This window comes from Filicampus tigris, chromosome 9 (genome assembly GCF_054856515.1).
Source record: "Filicampus tigris isolate MCC_2025a chromosome 9, RoL_Ftig_1.0, whole genome shotgun sequence".
NCBI classification, from domain to species: domain Eukaryota; kingdom Metazoa; phylum Chordata; class Actinopteri; order Syngnathiformes; family Syngnathidae; genus Filicampus; species Filicampus tigris.
Window position 1 is genome coordinate 8,113,437 of NC_141225.1, and position 12,660 is coordinate 8,126,096.

The following is a 12,660-nucleotide window of genomic DNA, read 5'->3' on the forward strand; positions in this document are numbered from 1 at the left end:
CGTCGTCTTCATTGTCCGTGAACTGCTGGCAAATCTGATATGAATGTTCCAATCAAATCAAGAGCCATCCATCGGTTTTCAATACAGCTCATTCTCACTAAACTAGAGTCATGGGTGAGCTGAAGCCTATCCCAGATGCCTTTGGCGAGAGGCGGTGTACACCCTGGACTGGTCACCAGTCAATCATACACACTCACATTCACACCTATTGGCAGATTAGCATTTAACATGCATCGTTTTGTAATCTCGGAAAAAGATGGAATACCCGGAGAAAAATAAACTTCATACCACAGTAGATGAATTGTGGAATGTATACATCTAAGACCAGCAAGGAGCGATTACACCGAACACATCATGGTATGATTTCATATTCCCAGGCGAGACACTTGCTGGTGTATAAATACCAGGACAATTATTTCCGTTTCTGTGTTCTGAATAAAGATCTCCTCTGGGAAGGCGAGGCCGCGAAGGGGGGCGTAGCGGAGGAATGGAGGCCAGATGAAGCCCAAATGGGGGTTTGGAGAGTTGATAAGACGAAAAGCAAGTGAGAGGGATTAATTGTGTACCCAGGAGAGGACGATAACAATCACATTTAAAAACCGCCACAACTAATCCTGTCATTTCTCGGTCTGGAATAATGAAAAAAAACGAATATATGGTGAAGAAGTGGAAACCGAGCTGATCTGTATGCATGGAGCATAAATGACACGGCAGACATTATTAAAAAAAAAAAAAAAACATTAATCTCAACCAGGCGTGTCTTCAGTCCTCAAGGGGCGCTGTCCTGCCTATTTTCCATCTCCCCCTGCTGCAACACACCTGATTCAAATAACTGCTGCAACACACCCGATTCAAATAATCAGGATCATTGTCAAGTTTCTTCAGAGCTTACTGATGAGCTGATCATTTGAATCAGGTCTGTTGCAGCAGGGAGGGATGGAAAACAGCCAGGATAGCGCCCCCTGAGGACTGAGTTTGGACACCCCTGCTATACTGTGAAGCCAATGAATTTAATTATCATTGCCTGCAAGAATCAAAGGATTTTTTTCGAATGATTTTTTTCAAAAGATATTCTGTTAGAGAAGACATTTAGATGTGTTCCCTGGCCAGTGCAACTCCTGATTACTGTGTACCTCTGCCGATGATATGAAATTGCTTAAAGGTGAAATCAACCCAAACATTTTTTCAAGAATATGTTCTATGAAGGCTCATTAGTTGAATCACGGCATTCTGATTAATATTGCTTTTCTGGAATATCCATTAAGCAGAAAAATCCAACTGTTTTTAGCCATCTCATGGGGTGGCCATTTTGTCACTTCTGTCGACTGAAAATTACATCACAACTGCTCAGGTCTTAGGTAACGAACAATCGCGGCTCACCTGTTTTCCGAAACTGAACCCTGATTGGTCGTGGACAGAAGTGACAAAATGGCCGCCCCCACAGATGGCTAAAAACGTGTGGATTTTGCTGCTTAACTCAAATTCCACAAACTCAATAATAATCAGAATGGCATGTTTCAACTAGTGGCTCTGTATAGAACATATGCTTGAAAAAAATATGGCGAGAACATGCAAACGCTGAGCTTCAAACCCAGAGCCTCTTGACTGTGAGGCAGTCGTGCCAACCAAAAGCCCCACCGCGCCGGCCTCAAGTAGACATAAGGGAGGAAAGACATGTCGACACGGATGTCTCTCAAAGCAATTACAGCATATTGAAAGCAAATTGCATTTGAAGCCCAGAGCAAGACCAGCAACTGAACGCCTATGACGGATATGACAGGGGTGGCTGTGACACACACGGGTTGGGGTGGGGGTGGTGAGGTGTATGATAGCGGTGTGGGTCATAGAGCTACTTAGGTAGAAGAGCAAACAGACAGAAGCAGGCCAAACGGCTCCAATACAAAGAATATGGAGAGGTGGGCAAGATTTAAAGGGGCCATAAACATGGCACCCTGGCTATAAACAGCACACTTTGTCTGTAGAATGACAGCAATAATGTGCCATATGTCTTTAGACTGCGTGCCTCCCTTCCGGGCAATGTCTGCCGTACATTTATTTCAGTCAAAAATGAAATTGGCGCCGGCCTTGACAAAGTTGCCGTCATGCTAAATGTTTTTTTCCCTTCATCATAATACTCTGACATCCATGACGAAAGAGTCAACAGAGCACAGCTACTATTTGGATGTTGAAAAAAAAAACCACACAAATTCTGTTTCTGTGATGTATGCTTGTTTTTGTTTGCAGAGGAGTGTTAGCAGAACATGAAAATTGTATGGTTTGATTGATGACACGATGTCTTCAAAATATCCCGAGGATTAAGACTTACTACCATTTTTGACCCTCTAGTTCTGACTCACTGCAATAAGCAATAATTTTAAGGGGCGGTCCTGTCTCTTGCAAGTGGCCACGGGTCACTACGCCACCTTTACTGTTGGGCTAATGCTGAATTTATGGCTTTTGTTATTGTGACAACCAGATACTTGATCTCACTTATCCCAGAGTTTGAAGACAAAAGTAAACACCTGTAAAGAACTGTTTTCACTCATGAAGGCAACGCCTTGTGGCACACATTGCCAACCACGACAGTGGCCGATCTTTGCCCAGCCAATCTTACCGAAACATGGGCGGAGAAACTTGGTATTGGGGCGGTATCATGTAAATTAACCCAATCAAGACAGCACCGGACAAAGTAAATTCTACATCTTGTAGTTGTTAGTCTTGTGCTATAATGTTGGTCTACCGGCGGGAATTTATTACTTTTTAAAGGGACATGTTATAGAAATGAACTTTTTTAAGCCTGGCTCACTTTCACTGCTGCCCTTTCAAACATAATTCTGTGAGTCTTTAGCTACCAGCACGTCACTTGTTACTGAGACAACTGATTTTGTTGGTGAAAAAAAAAACCTGCATGTTTTTCTTTAAATTATCTTTAATTGCTGTGTTTACAGCAATCTGTTGCAATTGGGACCAAGTCCTACAGCAAATAGTGAAAAAAAGAAAAAAGCAAGTAAATGAGCCCTCCCTAATAATACCTGTATTTGCCTACAGTAATAGTTTGAATTGTAAATACTGTATACCACAAACTATGATAATTTCACACCATTGCTCTTAAAAATGAATGGCTGATGATTTGTTTGTTTTTTTTTAAAAGTGCACCCGAAGTGTGCATGTACATCCACAAGTGGCGAAGACTCTTAAAGTTCCACTAACAACCCAGGTGTAACAAAGCCCCTCCCCAAAATACAAAGCTTGTCTCTCAGTCATGATGTGTTTCTGTATGTACTTCCTTGAGACCAATTCCTATTTAGGGCATTGGCACCATTTTGTGGCATCTTAGAGCACAAAATCTATGAATAGATCTTCCAGTGAATGACAGAGGATAAATTCCTCCGAAAATAGCAAACTGTGAATTACTCTATATATTTTTTACAGTGGTAGTCCATGTGTGTGTGTGTGTGTGTGTGTGTGTGTGGGGGGGTGGGTGTGCGTGCGTGCCTAAAGCTCAAGTAATAACTCGAATCCCGGCAGAATGCAACAGTCTTTTATGACTTCCCCGTCAAGGACTTTTAGCCCTTGCCATTGTTTTATTCATGTTGAATAATCTGCATAATCTTACTTTTTTGTCACACAAATAGCAGATAATTGAACTATGGGGCCAATAAATAGAGGACACGCGTCAGCTTTCATCTCGTTTGGTTGCGTTGTTTCGGCAGCGTGTGTGTCTGTATGTGCGTCTGTGTGTATCGCTGTCACCTCTGATCAAGGAGACATATGCCCTGCATCTTGATACAGCTTTGGCTCCAATCCACCACCACCCCCACTCGTGGAAAACGGGCAGGTCGCTCAAGCAACCTGTTACCAGATGCAGCGGCAAAAGGAGCAGTCGTGTGCTCGGTCGTGGGGCTTCTCTCGACGTGATTCATTTGCACCTCTTGAAAATTCAACGCTGCCGCTATGCAATTTCCTCCTTGCGGGTCACCTCCAAGGTTGAAGCCTAACGGCGACGCCGAAGAGGCACTAACATCTCAAACGGCATTGTTATTTTTAGGAAAAGGGCGCCCTTGGGCGCTCTGGCTCTCACTCGCTCACTCTATCTGATGTCTGTTCCATGCTAATAACTTGGGGGAGAAAGGGGGCAGCCGTTTGGGCATGTTTATGATGATCTGTCAAATACTGACAGTGAACTCAAACAGACGCTCCCTCGAGTCACCGGACACACATCCCCACGCTCGCCGCCCTGCCGGACTGTGCGCCCAAGTACGTTCGGCTCATCACGCTTACGGGTCTGTCTGCTGCTGTCTTGTACTACGACTAACCTTTTTTATCTCCCTCAAGGGGTTATTTGCATTGAGTCTGTGGACTTGTGGTTGGCACATTTGCCTCACAGTCAGGAGATCTGGTTTCCAGTCTCTGTGTTTGCCCAGTCGAGGGTGTCCTACGCTTCTCTCGCTAAATATCAGCTGGGATAAGTTCCAGCCCGCCCCCGACCCAAATGAGGACAAGTGCTATAGGTAATGGATGGATAGACGGATGGACAGTAGTGCCTTTCGAGCTTACGTTTGGATAATTTTCTGCCTTTAATTTGTGAGGAACATTTGGGATACTAGCACTGTGTGATGTCAGTGAACTCAATTGAACTCACAAGAATCAGCAGCTTGCCAGACTGAACAATTCTTAAAAAAAAAAGAGGCTTCAAGATGTTTAATGCCACTCCCAGTTTCTGTCAAACTGACCATAAAATAAAGAGAATCACATCTTGTGTGTTAAAGACAACTACATAACCTTCACTTAAAGTCTGCTATCCCAACGCCAACATATAGAGTGAAACCCTCTGGATGGGATAACAAATGGTATCCATGTGGCAGTGTGAAGAACCACTTTCAGTAACACTGGTCAACATCTTATTTTAATCAGAGGTGGCTGTATGTGTCCCTAAACATATTTTGACACTGATGTCAAAAGTGTCTTTACTTTTTTCTATCACATCAGGATTTTGAGATCTTGTCATTTTTTTGTTTTTAAGGTTGACCCTTAAAAGCTTGCACTATATGGATTTTACCATGTGTTGTAATTCATAGGTATGACGTTTCGGATACAAAAATCCACCTGTTGCTGAACCTAACCCTTTAATTCCTAAATGTTTAAATATATTACTGCATTACATATTATATTGTTGTTATTATATCATTATTATTATTATTATTATTATGAAATCCTGATGTACTAGACAAAAACAAGGGCAGATTAGGATTCAGCGCAAAAAAATCATCTAGAAAAATTGACTCATTCTAATAAAAAAAAAGTTTAGTAAAAAATTGATCAGTGTAATTGTGCTTTAATTAGGTCTTGTACGCAAATAAAAAAATATATATATTGGAGCCTCTGACTTTGCAATGGACAGACCTGTTGAACAGACTCTCTCTTTAATATGAACACAATGTGCTGTGTGTAGCAGTCAGGGTCAGAAGCTGTCATATCAAAGCTATCAGATCCAGAACACGTTCGGCATGAGTTTAAATTTAAATTCCATTCCAGTTAACACATCCAAACGTGTACAGTATCAGATCAGATTGTAATTTCCGAGAATCCTGTATAAATTCCGGCTATGGTTTTCCGTGCCACTAATAGATGATAGTCATTATGCTCATTGGTTTTGGCTGGACTGCCCTTTCTTGACCTCCTGGTATCATTCACCCAATGAGGACGCTTGTAGCATCTGTCCCATGGGACCTTTAATTGAATTTCACCCTGATAGTTGCTGCAGTGAATCATTATATGCATTACAATTGCATCAAACCACACACTCAGTGTTATGGTAACCCCACCATTTTAGTATCAAATGCACTGGGGTTGGAATGAGCAAAATGGATATCGTTTAGAATGAAATAGCGTTGAGTGGTACTGTGAAACTTTTTTTTTTCCATATTTTCATGGCTGCAGTGGTCAAAACAAAAAATACTGTATCAATAAAAAAAAAAAAGATAAGATAACACTGACACTGTTTTCATTATGTTAGCAGTTTTCATTGACGTTTAATTACTTTGACAGGGGGAAACATATTTGAAGTGAACACAATTAAATCCAAGCATGTTTTTGTTGGTACGGTTGTTCCATTTTTGGTCTTTAGAACCCCTATTTTAAAACAGAAAAATGTGCTTTATTCCAACAAACCCAACTTTCTCCAAATCCTTATACTGTCAACCATGTCATTTAACAATTGTAAAACATAATAGAAAAATAGCCCTACTTAAACAGTCATTACACTGGGTTTTGACACCAGCATAATTCCTTCTCTATATGTGAAGGCTGACATTTTAATTAATTTTTGTTGTTTTGTTTGGAATGAAATACAAGTAAAATTGCCATTCCATTTTTCATGGATATACATTAAATGGTCAAATTATAAAGTGCCGTATCAATAATTCTGCTTCTACACCTACATGGTGAGAGAAGTGTTAATTTAACACCTTTTTTAAAAATTATTATGGACGTATTTTTCAGTGACAGGGTAAATGTGAATGGGGTGGATATAAGTTAATATAATACAATTCTGTTGTGCTCTTCAGAACATATTTTAAAATAGAATGTGGGGAATGTGTTACATTTTAATTCAACTTAAATTGTCAGTTATTTCACCTTTTTAAGGCGTTTTTGTTCATTAGATTATGTAGGTGCACTTCAACGTGCCCTTCAGCAGTCTGTATATCCGATTAATCATCATAATAAACTACTGAAGTAGACTGCACAGAAGAACTAATGATCAGGGGTGATTATTTTCTAAATCTTTTGTATAGGAGCTTGGTGTCTCCAGAGAGACTATATTGTTCAAAAGTAATTACAGCTGCCTGTTTGGTGGAGTTGAAGCCAGAGCACAATGCTGGCAATCTCCCGTAGCAATATAGCATTTTGTGGGCAAGTGTGAAGCGAAGAAAAGCCTAGTGCTGGATTTTTGTTCTGTTCAAAAGACAGTAAATTCTCCCCATCTGTGGGTTGATGACGGTTTTGCATCATCCAGATCCGGTCTCCGTGGAAACAGCTGAGAATGGTTGTGGGACCCTTTTTTTGGGGAACGTAGAAGAAGAGTGCTAACATTTCCGTCGTGGAAGAGGAAGATTACGTGGTGAAACAAAGGCAGGGGATTATCTCGGCACATGCTACAATGGCGCCACACTCGCCGGCCCCCGCTAACGGGCCTGCCACCAGCGGGCTTTGGTGCTCAGAACAAAGCTGGGGTCTCCCACCCATCCAACACACGGAATTGGCTAATACGACAATACCCAGCTGCCCGTCTACCGATCAGGGACCTGGAATTAAGCATCATTATTGCTCCTCATTATGGACTTCAACACTGTTGGACTACTCAGAAGGGGACAGGCCATAGTTGCTCGTGACCTGCAGAGGTGGCAAAAGTGCATACTTTAATAAAAGTACAGATAATTGTGCTTGTATCAGAGAAAAAAAAATCTAGCTAAGTAGAAGAACCGATTCAACTCCTGATCTTGATTAAAATGATTTAAAAAATAAATAAAAAGCACAGACACTGAAGTGAAAAAGTAAAAAAGCAATTTTGCAATATCATACTTGTTTTGATAACTTGGCACAAGGAAAAAAAAAGTCTTGTCACATAAAATAGTTTCAGATCTGCCGCTGCTGTTCCTGTTTTTAACGCCTTAAAAGACCCAAAGGTCTCAATCAATCACACTCCTCCTTGGCTGACTTTACCTCACTCTATGTGCATCTTTTTACGTTGTGTCATTACGAGGTTGAAAAAAAGTAATGAGCCTATCTTGACAAACAAGTATAAAATAGAGATATCTGTTTCAAATGTTTAAACGCTTCATTTATATAGCACCTGTCCTTACAAAGTAGAACGTGAATAAAGAACAAGAGTCTATATACCAGGCATATATCGTATGAAAATAATGATTAAGATTTGACTTTGGAACAACCGGAAGGCCCTCATCCAAAGATCCGAGGCCATGATTCAGTGAGAAAAGGAAGGGAGTAAAAGTAAAAAGCGGTCCGAAAAATAAATACTTCAATAAGTAAAATACAGAAAGTAAGAACATATTTCTACTTTGCTACTTCACAGCACTGACCTGAATGTGAACTTGAGAGTTGTGGCCGCCACTGCACTGATTGAAATTGCACGAAAATTTGCCATAAATTTGACTTCTGTACTATTTCAAGTCAATTATAGTCGTTTTATGAAGTTCGCTTGACAGTTGTTGTACTTTGTATGTATTGGGTCGGAAGTTTGAAGTCAGTTAAGTGAAACTGATAGAAAGAAATGGTGTACGGCATATGATGGCAGGATAAAAGAGCCCAGCCAGGGGAAGCGATAAAGAGGACAGGGAGTGGGGAGAAACGAAAGGTAAGGACGCAGGGGTGGCGTATGGGGGAGAGGGGGCGGTAGAAGGAGGGTGAGAGTGCGAAGCGAAAGCGAGTTTGTCTGTGAGGGTTTTAAAATTCTGGAGTGGAAAGTCCCTCCATCTGTTATTGAAGAACGGTTCTGACTCAGTGATTTCTATGATTGGCCTTAATCCCAGCCGAGTGGAGGAGACAGAATGAAGAGCTTAGAGCAGACCGCTCTCACTCCGACAGACTCCACCGGCTGCCGGGACTCAGTCTGCTGCCCCCTCATGGACCGAGCGACCGCTGCACGAAGCTAAACCGCACTGAGCCCGCCGAGCCCTCGGGCCGTGACACCACACTGACATTTTAATACAACACGCATTTGTCATCAGCCCTGGCGGCGCACATATTAATGCCTGCTATGATTATGCCCTTCGTTTCCTCAAATATCACGGAAGCAATACTGTCCTGAGATGTATCGTGTCTGCTGCACTCTCAATGCAGACCTGACACCGCTGATTATTCTAACTGGCCGAGTGTGTCAGCGCATAAAGTGAAGCGGCAGCTTCTCGCTATGGTACCAGAGGAACATCCCTGCTTGATGTACAAGGGTTTAAACAATGATGACTTAAATATGTTACACGGGTGTCTTTGGTTTCAGATGGTAGCTATGGCAAGCCTACTTAACATTTAACAGCTGGATTATGTGGATATGTGTTGCAGATATCTCTAATTCAGTCTTGCCTTGTCAAAAAGAGCATTTGCAATTTCCATAACTAGGGGCCGATCGATATGGATTGGATATGATTCAGGCCGATGCAGATTCCAATATTTTGCAGAATAGAAGTCTGGGAAGTTGCAGCTTTGTTGCCGTCGTCAGCCATTAAAATCTACACTCCTGTTTTTGCTTTACACTCCTCCTTTAAAAAAAAGAGCATTCAAGCAGCAAGTTGCAGCTGTCAACAAGTTTGGATTGAACGGGTGGCGACAATGTCGGAGGTGCCAGTATTTTGACGGCAATATCTCGCAACATATTGTTTAAAAAAAAAAAGAACAATCTATTAGCTGGTTCATTTTGGAACGCTGTGAACTTAGTTCAAAATTTTGAATTGTGAACTATGAACTGACGTAGTTCATTTTAACACTTTGAACTACTTTATGTAGAAGGGGAACTTTCCCAACACTGTAGACAAGTATATGACAAGTACATTCCCGGATTGTCTATGCAAAACCAGAGCTGGGCATCTTTCCCCCGTCCCTGAGTTTCCATCCTGGATATTTAATCAACCCATGTGGTCCCGGCCCATCCCTCATTGGCGACAGCCAATCTGCATCGAGAACTTAATTTTCATGTCACACGCAGGCGCCGCACAAGCAGACACGCCGCCAAATGAAGAAAAAATATCAAACAAAAACAGCTGAAACACACACACGCACAACATGGAGATCGGTGGAGTAAAAACAATATGGGGCACATGTCATTGCATCTGTGGTAAGATACACAATACTATATTTTTTTTCCTTGCGTGTCAGGAGTGCGGTACCTGCGGTAAGTCCGTTCTCAACGCCGGTTCGCTGACTCTGACCGACTGGGGCGGCGTGGATCGATTATATATGAAGGACGGAAACTCTGGGACGGAGGGATGATGCCCAGCTCTGTGCAAAATGAGGCAGCTAGAGTATGAATTGATTTCCCCTTCCTTAAGGTACTAAAAAGTAATGGTGTTTATCTTTAGAAAAAAATAACGTCCTAAAAAAAAATAATGCCAAAATAAAAAATAAGCTTTTTGTGGCTCCGTAGTTGTCTTTGTTATAGAGTGCCATCTGAGAGACAGAAATAATAAAATGTACCATTACTAAAAATGACCCCGTACAAAGCCCACTTATGCGGAACAAGTGTGCTCATTTAGACGTTGCATTATTTCATGCCATAAACGAAGATGGAAAAAGTGCCATTAAAGATTTGACAGCGTGCTATTTCAAGTACATCTCAATCTCGCTGTGATATATTGAAGCACGGAAAGATATTTAACATTAACAATACAAAGAAATAAAAAAGCAATGTACATTGTATACAATGTAATGACTTTATCTCAAACGGCTTTAACCCATTAAAGTCTGAAGCCCCTCGTGAGACATCTCTCTAAAACCTACGGTGGTCTTTGGAGTCACCCTTGAAAACCTGACATATTCGCCACCTACAAAATAATGACTATCTCAACCCCTGTAGCAGACAGAAACATAATTCCAAAAGAATTTGAGAGCTTAAGACATGTGGCTTTCACACATTTATTAGTCTACTGTTTCAATCGAAGATGCAAGTGAAGCACTATTTTTAATACAAAAATAATCAAGTGGTAATTACCATGCTGTATTCTCTTACAAAGACGTTGAAATCGTCATTGTCTACGAACATACATCTTACATCACGTTTGGATAATTTCACGGCTTTAAAGTCCGCGAGCGTGTCATCTAAATCACTGCCGTGACTTATAGCAGAGCTACCGCTATCGACGGCGTCCGCCATTACTCCTCGAAAAAATGACACCGTCACATGTATATTCTGATGCATTTCATTGGTTAAGAGACAGAGCATTGGATTAAAAAAAGAAAACAATGTATAAACTATGGGGGAAGTCAACACAAACATATTTTTTTCAAGAATATGTTCCCAGCAGGCCCACTAGTTGAAACACAGCATTCTGATTAATTTTGCGTTTGTGGAATATAAGTTAAGCAGCAAAATGCACTCGTTTTGAAAAATGAAATATGGGTACTTCGTCTTACTCACATATTCTAAAAAGATGCATGTCAGGTTCATTTTAGACATCGAAGACAATCACAAAACTGTCTCAAAGGGTTTCACAAGCCCACAGTTGACAAATATTAACGACATTCCCTGAATTAATCCCCCCAAATGGGCAAGGAAAAACTCAAAAACCACAGATGAGGGAAAAAACAAAGACACCTTGAGAAGGGACCTCGGATGGAGGGAATCCCAGTGCCAGGTTGACCAGGCTGAGATGGATGAAGAGTGGGCAACATTTAACCTGCAATGTGGTGCTATACAATATTAACCAGGCCAACGTCTGAGGCCATTTAATAAGAAGCAGCAGCACAGGAAAATGCCTCGGTGGAAGTGGTTCCTCCTCAGGACCTTGCCCTTGGTCGGTTGATGCAGAATTCTCCCTAGCAACACCTCCGGGGAAGTGGCCCAATTCAGATCTTGTCCTGGTCGGTGGGTGCAGAATCTTTACAGCAACAGCATCAGATTCACTCAACGCCACCTAGCATGAGAGGAGGAGGCAAGTGAAAGGAGAAGCAGCAGGAAAAGAGGCCTGTGTGTGGTTTGACTAAATGCAAGTGGATAAAAACAAGTCTAAAGCCGAGATTTAAACATTTCCACTGAGGGAGCAGCTCTCATTTCTACCGGTACTGCATTCCGGAGTGCTGGAGCCCGAATAGGGAATTATCGAGAACCTACTGACTTCTTTTTGGCTCTCAGAAAGTGACCAAATGCAGCTTGCAGCTGGAAAAGTGTTTGTCTACAGTAGTCAGGTCCGAGCCCTGCGGTGAACAGTGAAAAACTGTGAGTAATTGATGACAATTCCCTAAATGTTTATAATTCATTATAGTCAAAGTTTTACCACAAACTATGATATCCCAAAACAGTTTCATATAATTCCAAGCTCATGCGTGTTTGCGTGCGCAGGCAGTCAAGTCTCCTTCGCACCGTCTTCCACTAACAACATGGGCAATACTTATCTTCTGTCTGACACGCATAGCTTGTCTCACAGTTGACATGTATCGCTTCAACATAGTTCCTTGACACCAATAAACTAGTTTCCTATCAGACTGAGGTTTTGGTGCCATCTTGTGGCAATTCAGAAAGAGCACAGTTAGTTTTTGAGCTGGGGATAGCTTCCACGAAAAAGAAGTGACTTTGTGAATTACTGTCCTTGTGTTTTGTAGTCATCGACTGGTGTGACAGCCTTTTCGTTAACGGCTTTAATCGTAGTTTGCAACCATGACAAATTGTGTACTGCATGGATAAGATGTGCTCAAGGGTCCCCAGACTCACTTCCTTGATTAGGATGGATCACATCAGCCAATCAGTGAAGAGTTCAGCAATGCCCTTCTCTCAACACATTATTCAGCCGAGTCATTTCTCAGTTTTGTCCGCCCCGATGTGCCGACGATCCGGCAACAAAGCCAGCGGGGTCATTTGGAACGCGTCAAGTGGCTGCATTCAAGGCCGCAATCACGTACGGACCGTCTTGTGTTCCCTCAAGTGCCCTCTCGCTC

The 12,660-nt window shown here is 41.8% G+C and overlaps 1 protein-coding gene across 5 annotated transcripts in view; it reads left to right on the forward strand.

Annotated features, from left to right (window-relative positions):
• The window catches only part of cacna2d2a (calcium channel, voltage-dependent, alpha 2/delta subunit 2a), a 193,893-nt gene that overhangs the window by 75,755 nt on the left and 105,478 nt on the right, over window positions 1-12,660 (forward strand). The window lies entirely within an intron of this gene.